Below are 13,911 nucleotides of genomic sequence, written 5' to 3' on the forward strand. Positions count from 1 at the left end.
AACCAGAAGTGTTATAGCGTCAACCTCATTGTTGCCCAGCTCCTTGAATAGATTCATTATCCACACAATTTGGCACTCACTCAACGAAGCGCAATGTACTCGGTGTTACAAGACGAGAGTGCTACTACCAGTTCCTTCTTCGAACACCATGATATTGGTGTTCCGCCAAACATAAAGATGTATCCAGCTATAAAATTCTGATCATCTTGTCTCTGCACCAATTGGAAACAGTAACATTGAGTAAATTGAATTTTCTGCCTGTGTCTGCTGCGGGAAAGATATTTCTATAGCCAATCGATCCTTTGACGTATCGTAGGATCCTCTTGACTGCTTCCAAGTGAGACACATCCGTTCTCTCTATCAATCTACTCATGATACTGACACTAAACGTCAAGTCCGGTTGCATATTACACAAGTAACACATGGATCCAATCAGTCTCCTATACTGAGTTGGATCAACATCTTGTTCATCCTCATTCTTCAACAACTGTAGCCTTAGTTTATCTAGAGTAATGGTAGTATTACAAATGTTCATTTCAAACTTCTTCAATATCTCAAGTGCATACCTTCTTTGGTGCATGAGTATTCCCCTTTTGGACTTGTGATACTCAATGCCAAGGAAGTATGTTATGAGGCAAATGTTGGTCATCTCAAACTCTTTCATAAGTTCACTCTTGAACTTATAAATTCAATTTTCGTCGCTTCCCGTTATCAACAAGCCATATATATATATATATAGATAAAGGATAATCACCCCATCACTTATATTCGTCTTCACATACATGCCATGTTCGAACATACACTTCTTGAAGCCAACCTCCTTTTGGTAACCATATATCCTCTTGTTCCAAGCTCTTAGAGCTTGTTTCAAACTGTACAACTCTTTCTTTAACTTGTAAAACTTTAACTTTTGGTTTCTCACAACTAAAACTAGGGGTTATTCTACATACACCTCTTTTCCAAGTGGTTTGTTCAAAAACGCAGGCTTGACGTCCCTTTGATAGATGGACCAATTGTTGTTATTTGCAATACCAACAATTAGCCTAATGGTTTCAATCCTAGTAATCGGTGTGAATACCTCTTTAAAGTTTATGCCTTGTCTTTGCAAGAATCCCTTTGCAACTAATCGAGCCTTACGCTTGATTATTTCACCTTTGAGATTTACCTTCACTTTGAACACCCATCTCACATAAATTGGTTTCTTCCTATCTGGTAGATCAATTAACTCTTAAGTTTTGTTCTTATCCTCAATAGATTCCATCTCCTCCTTCATGTCACAGATATACTTTGTATCACTCAAGGCCTTTTCTGTTTTAATGGGTTCAGATTCGTCCATAAGTGCAAAATGAATGAAATCACTGTCATCATTGACTTCCTTGTCTCGGAACAACTCATAATCTTAGAGTCTTTGAGGCAATCTCTTTCCATTTTTTATCTTCTCACATTCTCTTCAATCTGCGCTTCGATGAAGGGTGTTTATGCACTCTCAAATTCTATACAAAGTGAATTTTCAATGTTACAACCGGTTACAACTTTTTGGTAACCGGTTACAGGATGTTGCAGTTGCTTTATCTCGTCGAAAAAGATGTCACGGTTGATCACAACCCTTCTGTTTGTTGCGTCAAAAAACCTGTAACCACTAGTAGAGTGATACCCTACAAGTATCATCAACTCTCCCTTATCATCCAACCTCTTTCTAAGTTTCCTCGGAACATGTCGATACGCTACGAAACCGAAAACTCTCAAGTGATTCATATTTGATTTAAATACCGACCATGCTTCCTCTAGTTTTACAATCTCAAGCTTCTTTGTTGGATACCTATTCAACAAATAGGAAGTTGTGGATACCGTTTTTCCCCATAACTCTTTCAGAAAGTTCTTCCCTTTTAACATGTTTCTTACCATGTTCATAATCGATTATTTCTTCCTTTTTTCAACACCATTTTGGTGTGGTGTATAAGGCGGTTTAACCTCGTGTATTATCCCTTCTTGATCACAAAACTTCCCTAATCATTTGAGACATATTCGCTTCCGCCATCCATTTTGAGAGCTTTGAGCTTGTGACCGCGTTGCCTCTAAAGCATGGACTTGAACTTCTTAAACACTTCGAATACGTCATCATTTCTCTTGATTAGGCATGTTCATAGATTTCTACTATGATCATCAATGAATGTGAAAAATATGTATTTGCACCAATTGAGTCAACTTGCATCTGTCGACACAAATCTGAATACACCACCTTAAGGTGATTCTTGATTCTGCAACATGCATCATTGTTGAATTTACCCTTATGTTGCTTTACTTTCACACATACTTCACAAATTTCAATCGATATGTTGATCAATGCCAACCCCGTTACCATTCCGTTATTTTGCAATGCAACGAGATCTCGAAAATTGAGATGCCCAAGACGATAGTTCCATATCCACTCTTCTCGATGCACCACTATGGAAAAACACCTATGTTCCATAAAGTTCAACTCATCCTTGAAAGTTCTATTGAAAACCATAAGAGCTTTTAGGACCAAAACCTTGTTTGCATCCATAACGCGTATCCCCTTGTTTTCCATGTGAATCCTGTAACCCTTCTCAAGAAATTGGCTAATACTTATAAGGTTACACTTGATTTCGGGAATGTACAACACGTCTTTGATCAAGGAATATCCATCATTACTTCTCATAATCAAAATATCATCGATCCCATCGATCGCTAGAGTGGTGTCATCCACGAACTTCACTTTGTTCTCCATCGCACGATTGATTTTAACAAACCAATCATTCCTCCCTGTCATATAATTAGAACACCTGGAGTCCAAATACCATTCCTCGTTGCACTGAACTATACCTTTCTTACTCATCATGACATTTTCTTCTGCCTGTAACTGTAACAACCCAATTTTAGTAATTATTTCTTATATTATTATTACTATATTTTATTTTAATTATTTGGAGTGTTAATTAATTAATTGGTTGTTAGGTAGTATAATAATCGATTATATTAATTAGTTTGGGGTGTTAATTAATTATGTAGTTGATATGAGATATAATGAATAATGGAATTAATTAACTTGGTGTGTGTATTGAGTTGGTTTGATTTATTCGAATTAAATAGAGATATTTAAATATTAGGTCTTATTGGGCCTAATAATTAAATTAGCGGTATCACTCTTTAAGCCCAAATATAATACTAGTATATAAGAGGTGAGGAGAGTGAGAATTAGGATTCATTTGATCATTTGACAACAATAGAGAAAGAGAAGAGGAAAAGTAAGGAGAAGAGGGGAAGAACAAGAGAGGAGCTAAGGTTCCCAGAAAATTGAAGAGGTAAGGGGGGAATCCTTATTATTATGGGTTAGTATGATTAGGGCAATGGGTAGAAATATGTTTAGGTTGAAATCCCTAATTTGCATGGTTTTGGAATTGTTAGGTCTTGATGAGTATTCTCGATTTGTGGTGATTTGATTGTGTTAAAACTGTAAATTAATGTTATATACTTAGAGTATTGTATGAGTTATAATTTTCTGAACGTTTGACTTTTTACGGAATCGAAATCGGAGGTCCGAAAGTCCTCCAACGATGAAAAACGCAGAAAATTCGGCATTCTGTTTTTGTGTTAACCGGTTACCCACCGAGCGTTAACCGGTTACTTGCTTAAAAATCTGCTGATTCTGTTTTTGTGTTAACCGGTTACCCACCGAGCGTTAACCGGTTACTTGCTTGAAAATCTGCGCAGGAAATTAATTATGTTTTATGTTAACCGGTTACCCACCGAGCGTTAACCGGTTACTTGCTGTGAAAAATGAAAATTTGAGTATTCAATTTGGAATGAAATCTAGGTGTGTTATTTGATAATTAGCATATATATGTGAATAGTGGATTGTGATGAATGTGTATATGTACTATTGGTGGATAATTCATAGAGTTGAATTATGGTTATATGTGGAATGTTAAGATAGTAGAGATGATCTTAATTGCATATTATGTGAATGGTATAATTGTTATGAATGTGTATATATACCATTGGTGGATAATTCATAGAGTTGAATTATGGTGATATGTGGAATGTTAAGATGGTAGAGATGATCTTAATTGCATATGTGTTGGTATTTGTACATTCATTCATGGCATGGTCGGTTTCATGGTGGAAGCGGTGAAACTGTGGGTTCACATGGTAGCATACGTTGATCCTTAATTGGAAATAGGCGTAGTAGACGTATCATACGTTAATCCTTAATTGGAAATAGGTGTAGTAGACGTAGCATATGTTGATCCTTAATTGGAAATAGGCGTAGTAGACGTTGATCCTTAATTGGAAATAGACATAGTGGCTTTGATCTTGTCCGGATCGGAAGCGTGGCTTGGATTCTAGATATTGAATCGGAAAGCGGTGAAACGTTGGGTTCACATTGAGGTACCACATGCATAGAGTCACATGTCTTGTATTGAGTCACATTAGAGTTATGTGATCATCGAGTGTATGCATTGTTTTGATTGTGATGTGTGTATGAGATATGGTAATTGAGTTTGGTGATGTTTGGATACATAACTTGGCAAAACATGTGATTATGTGATAATTGTAGTTATGTGTAATTTTGGGAATATAGTATTGGATTTTAATATTGTACTCCTTGAGTTTTGATGGATGTTTGAAACATGTGAAATAAATGTTGATTAATATTATTTACATGGTCATACGAAGTGTGATGAATTCCTTTAATTGTTGATTTAATCATTGTGCCTTATTATACTTCTTCATAATGATTTGAATTCTCACCCTTTCTGTTTGAATGTTACCTTTACATGGGTATCGTGCAGACACTCAGAAGTAGTATCGCTGAAGTAAGTGGAAGGTGGCTCATTCGAGATTTAGCCAGAGAGCTTCCGTATTCTAGTTGGAGACTAGGTAGTGAGTCAATGCTCTAGTCATGTAACACGGGGTAGATTAGTAGTATTGAACTCGTATCCTATTTGGATAAGTATTATGTTATTACTTGTGAACATGCTTATTTGCAATTTGTTGTTTGAGAGGCCATAGTGCCAAATATTCTGGATATGGTTTTATTTTATCTTGAGGAGGTAATTGAGAGATGATCATGGTATGGGACATGGATCATATTATGAAATGCATGAGTATTCATTATTTTCCGCTACGAACGCATATTCATGAATATTCATGATAATTGGAATGTGTTATTTTAAATGATCAGGTGTATTGTATATTGATGATGAATAATGTTGGTTTTTGAAAGCTTTTAGTTTTTGAAAACGTCGATGTGACGCCCTTTTGTTTATATGCGTGCTTATTTACTCTGACTATATGTTAAGTATTTTGGGGTAGAAAAAGGGGTGTTACATTAGTGGTATCAGAGCATGGTCGACCAGTTGGTCAATAGTCGTTAGGGTTTCCAATCCCGTTGTATTTGATTTGTGTATCTAACACGATCGATACTGTTTGTCTGGTTGTTCGGGCTGTTCAGGACGAAGGTTGTAGGTAGGAATGACGATGCCATTATTGAGGCGTTGAGGATGTTGGCTGAATCCATTGGTCAGATCCCTCAAGCGAATGCTAGTAACTGAAATGGAAATGATGATGAGTTTCGTGCTTTGGGGAGATTCCAGCGGAACAATCCTCCTGTCTTTGAGGGTGAGCATGAACCTGATAAAGCTCAAGCTTGGCTGAAGGCAATTGAGAAGATCTTCAGAGTCATGAACTGTACTGATGCTCAGAAAGTGCAGTTTGGTACTCATATACTTGAGAAGGAAGCTGAAGATTGGTGTAGTAACACTCTTCAGAGGTTTGAAGGAGACAACATTGAGGTCACTTGGGCTCTTTTCCATGATGTCTTCTTGGAGAACTATTTTCCAGAAGATTGTCGTGGGAAGAAAGAAGTGGAGTTCCTTGAATTGAAGCAAGGAAATGGTATTGTTGCTGAATATGCTGCTAGATTTCAGGAGCTTATCAAGTGTTGTCCTCATTACAATACTGCTAATGTTGAGAGATCTAAATGCTTGAAGTTCGTGAATGGCTTGAGACATGACATCAAGAAGGCCATTGGTTACCAACAGATTACTCGTTTTGCGGAGTTGGTTAACAAGAGTCGGATTTATGATGAGGATAGTAAGGAAAGTGCTTCTTTCTAAAGAGTTTGAAGGGGAAAAACCAAGATCGTGGGAAACCGTATGATGACAAGAGGAGACAATCTGGTTTTGGCAAGAAGCCAAGTGGGGGAGGATCTTCTACTCCACTTAAGTGTTTCAAATGTGGCGTTGAAGGTCATCGTGTTGTTGATTGTAGTAAGGATTCTGTGACGTGTTTCAATTGTGGCAAGAGTGGTCACAGAGCAAACAATTGTGGAGTTGGTTCGAGCGTGACTTGTTTCAATTGTGGTGATAAATGTAACATTAGTACCAAATGTGATAAGCCAAAGAAGGAGCAAGCGAAGGGAAAGGTGTTTGCATTGTCTGGTGCGGAGGCCACTACCGATGATAGACTAATCCAAGGTACGTGCTTTATTAATGGTACACCTTTGATTGCCATTATTGATACTGGTGCAACACATTCTTTCATTTCTTTGGATTGTGCTAAGAGACTGAATCTTATATTATCTGATATGCGTAGAAGTATGGTTATTGATACACCTGCTATGGGTTCTGTTTCCACTTCCTATGTGTATCTGAAGTGTCCATTGAGTATCTTTGGTAGGGATTTTGGAATTGATTTAGTTTGTCTTCCTTTAGAGCAACTTGATGTGATTTTGGGTATGAATTGGTTAGAATTTAATCGGGTGTATATCAACTGTTTCGAGAAGACGGTTATTTTTCCTGAGGTTGGTGCGAAGGAAGATTGGTTTGTGTCTGCTAATCAAGTGGATGAATCGGTGCAAGGTGGTGCCGAGTTGTTTATGTTGTTGGCAACTTTGGATATTCGTGAGAAGAGGAAGATTGAAGAATTGCCAATAGTTTGTGAGTTTGTGGAGGTATTTCCGGAAGATATAAGTGATTTACCGCCGGAACGTGAGGTTGAGTTTTCGATTGATTTAGTTCCTGGAACTAGTCCTGTATCGATGGCTCCCTATCGAATGTCTGCTTCTGAGTTGAAAGAGTTGAAGAGTCAACTTGAAGAATTGCTTGAGAAGAGGTTTATTCGTCCTAGTGTGTCGCCGTGGGGTGCACCTGTTCTGTTGGTCAAGAAGAAAGAAGGTTCTATGAGATTATGTGTTGATTATAGACAACTGAACAAAGTGACTATAAGAACAAGTATCCACTTCCGAGGATTGACGATCCGATGGATAAGTTGGTTGGAGCTTGTGTGTTTAGCAAAATTGATTTGAGGTTTGGGTATCATCAGATTCATGTAAAGGATGAGGATATTCAAAAGACTGCTTTTTGGACAAGGTATGGGCACTACGAGTACTCCGTGATGCCTTTTGGTGTGACTAATGCACCTGGTGTATTTATGGAGTATATGAATAGAATTTTCATGATTACCTGGATAAGTTTGTTATTGTATTCATCGACGATATATTGATTTATTCTAAGAGTAAAGAGGATCATGCCGAGCATTTGAAGGTTGTGTTATCGGTGTCGAAAGAGAGGAAGTTGTTTGCTAAACTCTCTAATTGTGAGTTTTGGTTGAGTGAAGTAAGTTTTCTTGGACATGTGATTTCGAGTGGTGGTATTTATGTGGTTCCTACGAAGATTGAAGCTGTATCTCAATGGGAAGCTCTTAAGTCTGTTGCTGAGATTCGAAGTTTCATTGGTTTGGCTGGTTATTATAGGAAGTTCATTGAAGGATTTTCTAAGTTATCGTTACCATTGATGCAGTTGACTAGGAAAGGTCAAGCTTTCATTTGGACTTCGCAGTGTGAAGCGAATATTCAAGAGCTTAAGAGAAGATTGACTACGGCTCCTATTTTGATTTTATCGGATCCGTTAGAAATTTTCGTTGTGTATTGTGATGCTTCTTTGTTGGGTTTGAGAGGTGTTCTAATGCAAAAAGGGCAAGTGGTAGCTTATGCTTCAAGGCAACTTAAAGTTCATGAGAGGAATTATCCGACGCATGATTTAGAGTTGGCCGCCGTTGTGTTTGTGTTGAAGCTTTGGATACATTATTTGTTTGGATCGAGATTTGATGTGTTCAGTGATCACAAGAGTTTGAAGTACTTGTTAGATCAGAAAGAATTGAATATGAGACAAAGGAGATGGTTGGAATTCTTGAAAGACTATGATTTTGGTTTGAATTATCATCCTGGAAAGGCGAATATTGTAGCCGATGCATTGAGCAGAAAGTCATTGCACATGTCTATGTTGATGATTCGAGAGTTTGAATTGTTGGAGCAATTTAGAGATTTGAGTTTGGTTTGTGAAGCGACGCCTTCGTTTGTTAAACTTGGTATGTTGAAGCTTACGTGTGGCATTCTTGACGAGATTAGAGAAGGTCAGAAGTCGGATTTGAAATTAGTCGATGTTATGACATTGATTAATCAAGGTAAAGGTGGTGACTTTCAGATTGATGAGAATGGTATCATGAGGTGTCGTGATCGAGTTTGTGTTCCGGATGTTGCGGATTTGAGAAAGAAAATTTTTGAGGAAGGGCATATAAGTGGTCTGAGTATTCATCCTGGTACTACTAAAATGTATCAAGACTTGAGGAAGATGTTTTGGTGGCAAGGTATGAAGAAGGATGTAGCGGAATTTGTGTATTCATGTTTGACTTGTCAAAAGTCAAAGATTGAACATCAAAAGCCGTCTGGTTTGATGCAACCGTTATCTATTCCCGAGTGGAAGTGGGATAGTATCTCTATGGATTTTGTTTCGGGTTTGCCGAGAACATCGAGTAATTGTGAAGCGATTTGGGTCGTTGTGGATAGGTTGACGAAATGTGCTCATTTTATTCCGATGAGGATGGATTATTCGATGGAAAGACTTGCTAAGTTGTACATCGAGAGGATTGTGTGTTTGCATGGTATTCCGTCGAGCATTGTTTCGGATAGAGATCCGAGGTTCACTTCGAGATTTTGGGAAGGTTTACAAAGTGCTTTGGGTACGAAGTTGCGTTTGAGTTCGACATATCATCCGCAAACTGATGGTCAAACGGAGAGGACTATTCAGTCACTTGAAGATCTTTTGAGGTCTTGTGTTTTGGAATAAGGAGGAAATTGGGATAGTTTCTTACCTTTGATCGAGTTTACGTATAACAATAGTTTCCATTCGAGCATTGGAATGGCACCTTTTGAGGCTCTTATGGTAGAAGGTGTAGAACTCCTTTATGTTGGTACAAATCGGGAGAGAGTGTTGTGGTTGGACCCGAGTTGATTCAAGAGACTACGGATAAGATTAAGATGATTCAAGAGAAGATGAAGGCTTCTCAGAGTTGTCAAAAGAGTTATCATGATAAGAGGAGGAAGGCTCTTGAGTTTGAGAAAGATGAGCATGTGTTTCTTCGAATATGGGCAGCTGTAGCATCTCAAATTTGCACCTCCCATTTGTATATACATTTCATTTTTAGGTCATTAGCATCACATTAACATTGCATTGTCATTGCATAGTTCATTACATCTCATCAGGCAAGACTGGTCAGGAGATTCAACTGTGCAAGGCAACAAGAGCATTCTTCATGAGATCGAAGCCCTAGGGTTGTTCCATTGAGCTTATATGATGCAAGGATCATTTTGAAGTAATTTGGTCAAGTGTTGAAGGCTCAGGATTCATCAGTCCATGTGCAAATCATCTGAGGCCCACAAAAGTCAACAGAAGTCAACTGCATAGTCAACTGTGAATTTGGAGGTGGGAAGTGGTTAGAGATGCTTCATTCATGTTTAAACAAGTCTCATTTGGCATTTAAAACATCAACATTGAAGAATTTGAAGTCAGATCAAGACTTTCCAAAAATAGCAGGTGACCTGTAATTTGAACTTTCCAAAAATGGAAAGGTTTTGGACCAACTTCAACTCAAGATTACATTATCAAGAAAGCTTCAAATGAACTTTTTTCCAACATGAAAGTTGAAGATCTTTCTCTCCCATTTCCAAAAAGTCCAAGATCATAAATTTCTCATGTATGGTTGAGGAGATATGGTCCAATCATGGCAAAGTGTGTTTGGAATTTCAAATGGACATAACTTTTTAACCAAAGCTCCAAAATGAGTGGTTCTTTTTGCATTTTGATCCTTATAACATGTACTTTCCAAGCATACCATTACATGACATGAATTTCATTTGCATGGTCTTTGGATTATTCATGAAGATTTTTGAAGGAAATTACATAAAGTCATTTTGGTTGATCATGAGCATACCAAACCAATCCTAAAGTGTGCATGGGCTTGTTTTAAATGGTTTTGGGCCAGAGCTGAGTACTGTTCACGTGCATGGCATGCATGGGAGGTGAAAATCTCATTTTTGCACATACATCACATAAGTGATTAATCACACTTGCATTAGGCTTAAACAAGTTTTAAACATGATTAGTAGGAAGTATATATGGTTAATCATAACTGTTTTCCATCATTAACAACATTTCAGATCTAGATTCAAGAAATTATCCAAAATTTTCTCTCAAACTTTTTCCAAATTTCTTCAAACAAAAGCACTTCCTATTGGTTGATTCATGATCATGAAGCAATTTTGAGTAGAATTGGACGTGGAATCAAGGCAAATCGTGGCATATTGAGCTGGATTCAAAGTTTGAAGCATCCATGGAAAGTGAAAATTGAACTAAATTCGTGTGCATTTGAGCTTCAAATTCATCACCAATCACATCAACAAGCATCATAGAAGATTTCTGGACCATCACAAGCCTTGAAACGAGCCAAATCCAGTTTCTGCACTTCAAGAGGTCAGGATTCGACCTCTTTAATTCTCAAAATCTTTGTGATATTTGTGTAGATCCTTCATTGGTGATGATGCTGGTACAAATTTTGAGTGAAATGATGCACTGTACATGATGTTATGCTCGATTCCAGTTTTAATGTCATTTCTTGTTTGCTTCGATTTGATCTGGTCATGATGAATTAGGTTTAAGTGATTGTTGATCTGTGATGTACAATGAAAGTGCTACATAATGTTGTATTTGATTTTGAATTCTGGAAAAATTTCTGGAAATCACATGAACATCATGCACTGTTCATTGGCTGCGTGAGGAAGAAGATGAAGATCTTGCTATGGCCACGGTTTTTCCAGATTTGGCAACACTTTCCTGGTTCTGTCCACGCTAGCTTAGGGTTTATTTCCCATTGGTCCACACACGCATCCACGAGGCAAATCCATTGGCTCATAGTCGTTTGACTAGCGCCACGCAAGAGTTAACTGCCATGCCATTTAATGAAACGGTGCGTCTCATGCACCAGGCGCGCGCAAATTCAAATCCAGTCAGGGATCGATTCTTGGTTGAGGCGTTTATTTCAAATGCTTCATATTTTCTCACTTTTCCCTCCTTATTTCATGTTTGGCTCCATTTCATTTTCAAATTTTTCTCCAAACTTCTAAAAATCATATAAAATAGGAAAATGCTCCAATTGATCCCCAATTTTTTGCTATGTGTTCCTTATCCTGTCTAGTTTTTTATGATCATTAAATTGCAAATTGTGCTTGGCTGAAAAATGATTTGTACTAAGGTGATTGAACATGTGTCCATTTATGCTATTGCTTTGTTCCATTCATCATAAAATGCTCAAAAATGATCCAATGCTTCTGAAATTTTGTGTGGATTCTAGACATATTGAGTGATATTTTGGCTTTGGTTTGAGATTTTTTCCATGCTCCCATTCTGTTTTATGCTCATGCTAACTTAGTGTGACAATTTGTGTCACACATGTGATTGTTCCAATTATGCTATGTGATTGCCATGCCTAATGATGTCCAATGCCTCTAATTTTTTGTATGATGATCATGTTATATGTCCTGTTTACTCATGAATTTTGCCAAGATTATTTGAGTCATTTTTGATTTGATGTGCATTTGTTTCTTCTGATGTCTCAGTGTGATCACCATTTGCATGCCTTGCCATGTTTTGCTCATGAAATGAATATGATTAATGATTTTGATGTGGGACTTTTTGAGATGTGTTCTTGATTGAATGAAGATGATTCATGTTAAATTTCAAGTTCTGTTTTGAATGTTTGACCCTCTTTTGACCCTAGGCTTTGACCTAGTGGCTTGGACTTACCATTTGGATTGTGGATTTGAGGTTCAGATGCACATTGCCATGATTGGAGTGGCTCATTCATTTGAGTTTGATTAATTGGTTGATGTTGGCTAACATTGTGTTGTTTTGTAGGCCTTGAGAACAAATTCACTTATGTTTGTGCCTTGCTCATTGTTGCTTTGATGCTTTGTCTACCTGTCTGACTGGTGATGACTGTTATCTGTCTGATTATTTGAATTGTGAACTGATTGGTTTAGATTTTTTTCAGGTACCTTAGTAGCTATAACTCATTGACTGAGTTGCTTAGCTTGGCTTGTGGTTTGCTTACCACCTAGGTATAACTCTCTGACTTCATGTAGTCTGGAAGACCTGTCCTGTTATGTGGACAGGCACCTGTCTGAAGCCCTCCTTAAGAGGCAATGCTTGTGAATGTTTACTTTGTGCCCTGTACATATCAAAGACCTCCTAAGTAAAGAGGCATTGGCAGATACAAGGGATGTGCAATCCATCCCCTGCTATTCAGTTGTGTCATCCATCCTGCTCACACCATTGTGTTGATGCACTTTGAATCAAAACCCAAGATCCAGTTGTGTCAGTCATGTGGAGTAGAGTCCCACATTCTGGACTCCCACACTTTCTATTTTGAGTCGAGCTCTCCCAGGCCAGGGATAAGAGTTGTGAGGTCTTACCCTCACTTCCTATTTCATCTGCTTCACCCTAACTCTTCATGTTAGGGTTAAGAGCTAATCATACCCCATTCCAGTGGCTTGTTTGTTGAAGTTGACATGACCCCTTGACTAAAGCCTAGCCTTGTATGAGCCCATTTGTTTGCATATAATGTGTGTGCTTGCTTTTGTGCTTGTGATTGATTGTGCTGTTTAGGATAGCTTGCTTCCTGTGCAAGTTAGGATAGAAACCTTAACATAGGGATCGTATGCATGACAACTTCTAGGCTCGAGTCGTAGTCTACCTAGTAGTTTGTGTCTCCCTTTGTATCTGGTTAGGTTAGAAGTTCTTTCCCTGTGTAGGGGAACTACGTCACCCTGATCCTCATACCAGATGAGGTACGTAGGCAGGAGATGAGCTGATCTCTCCGGGCGCCTTTTTCTTTTTCAACCCTTTTGTGTGCGTTTGGAGTCTGACGTAAGTCCAGCGATTGGCAGTTGGTTTCCTGTGTCTTGTTTCTTTGTTTGGAGTCTGACATAAGTCCAGCGATTGGCAGTTGGTTTCCTGTGTGTGTTTGTTGGTTCGGAGTCTGACGTGAGTCCAGCGATTGGCAGTCGGTTTCCTGTTTGTGTTTTGTTTGGCGTGCGTTAGCCGAGCTACGAGTGCTCTGATTCTTCTCTGGTTAGAGAAGATACGTATGCATAGGATGCGACATCCTAGAGAGCACGTTTCCCCTGTCCCGAACTACGTCGACTCTGATGTCTGTGCTTGACAGACTACGTAGGCCCAGGATGCGATATCCTGCCGAGTCCCGTTTCTTTTGTCTTTCTGTGTTTGTTTCCAGCGTGTGTGCAGTGTTTGAGCAGTTTTTAGCAACCTTTATCCATTCTTTTGTGCGTGGATCCCGTCGAGTACGACGGATGCGTAAGGGTGCTAATACCTTCCCTTCGTATAACCGACTCCCGGTCCCATCTTTCTTTGGTAGCGAGACCATGTCTTTTCTAGGTTTACTTCGAGCGTTTCCTTTCCCTCTTTTGGGATAAATAACGCACGGTGGCGGCTCTGTTGTTTCGTTTTCCTACCGGTTTTTCGCGTAATGCGACAG

The sequence above is a fragment of the Lathyrus oleraceus genome, chromosome 7, assembly GCF_024323335.1.
Source record: "Lathyrus oleraceus cultivar Zhongwan6 chromosome 7, CAAS_Psat_ZW6_1.0, whole genome shotgun sequence".
NCBI lineage: Eukaryota > Viridiplantae > Streptophyta > Magnoliopsida > Fabales > Fabaceae > Lathyrus > Lathyrus oleraceus.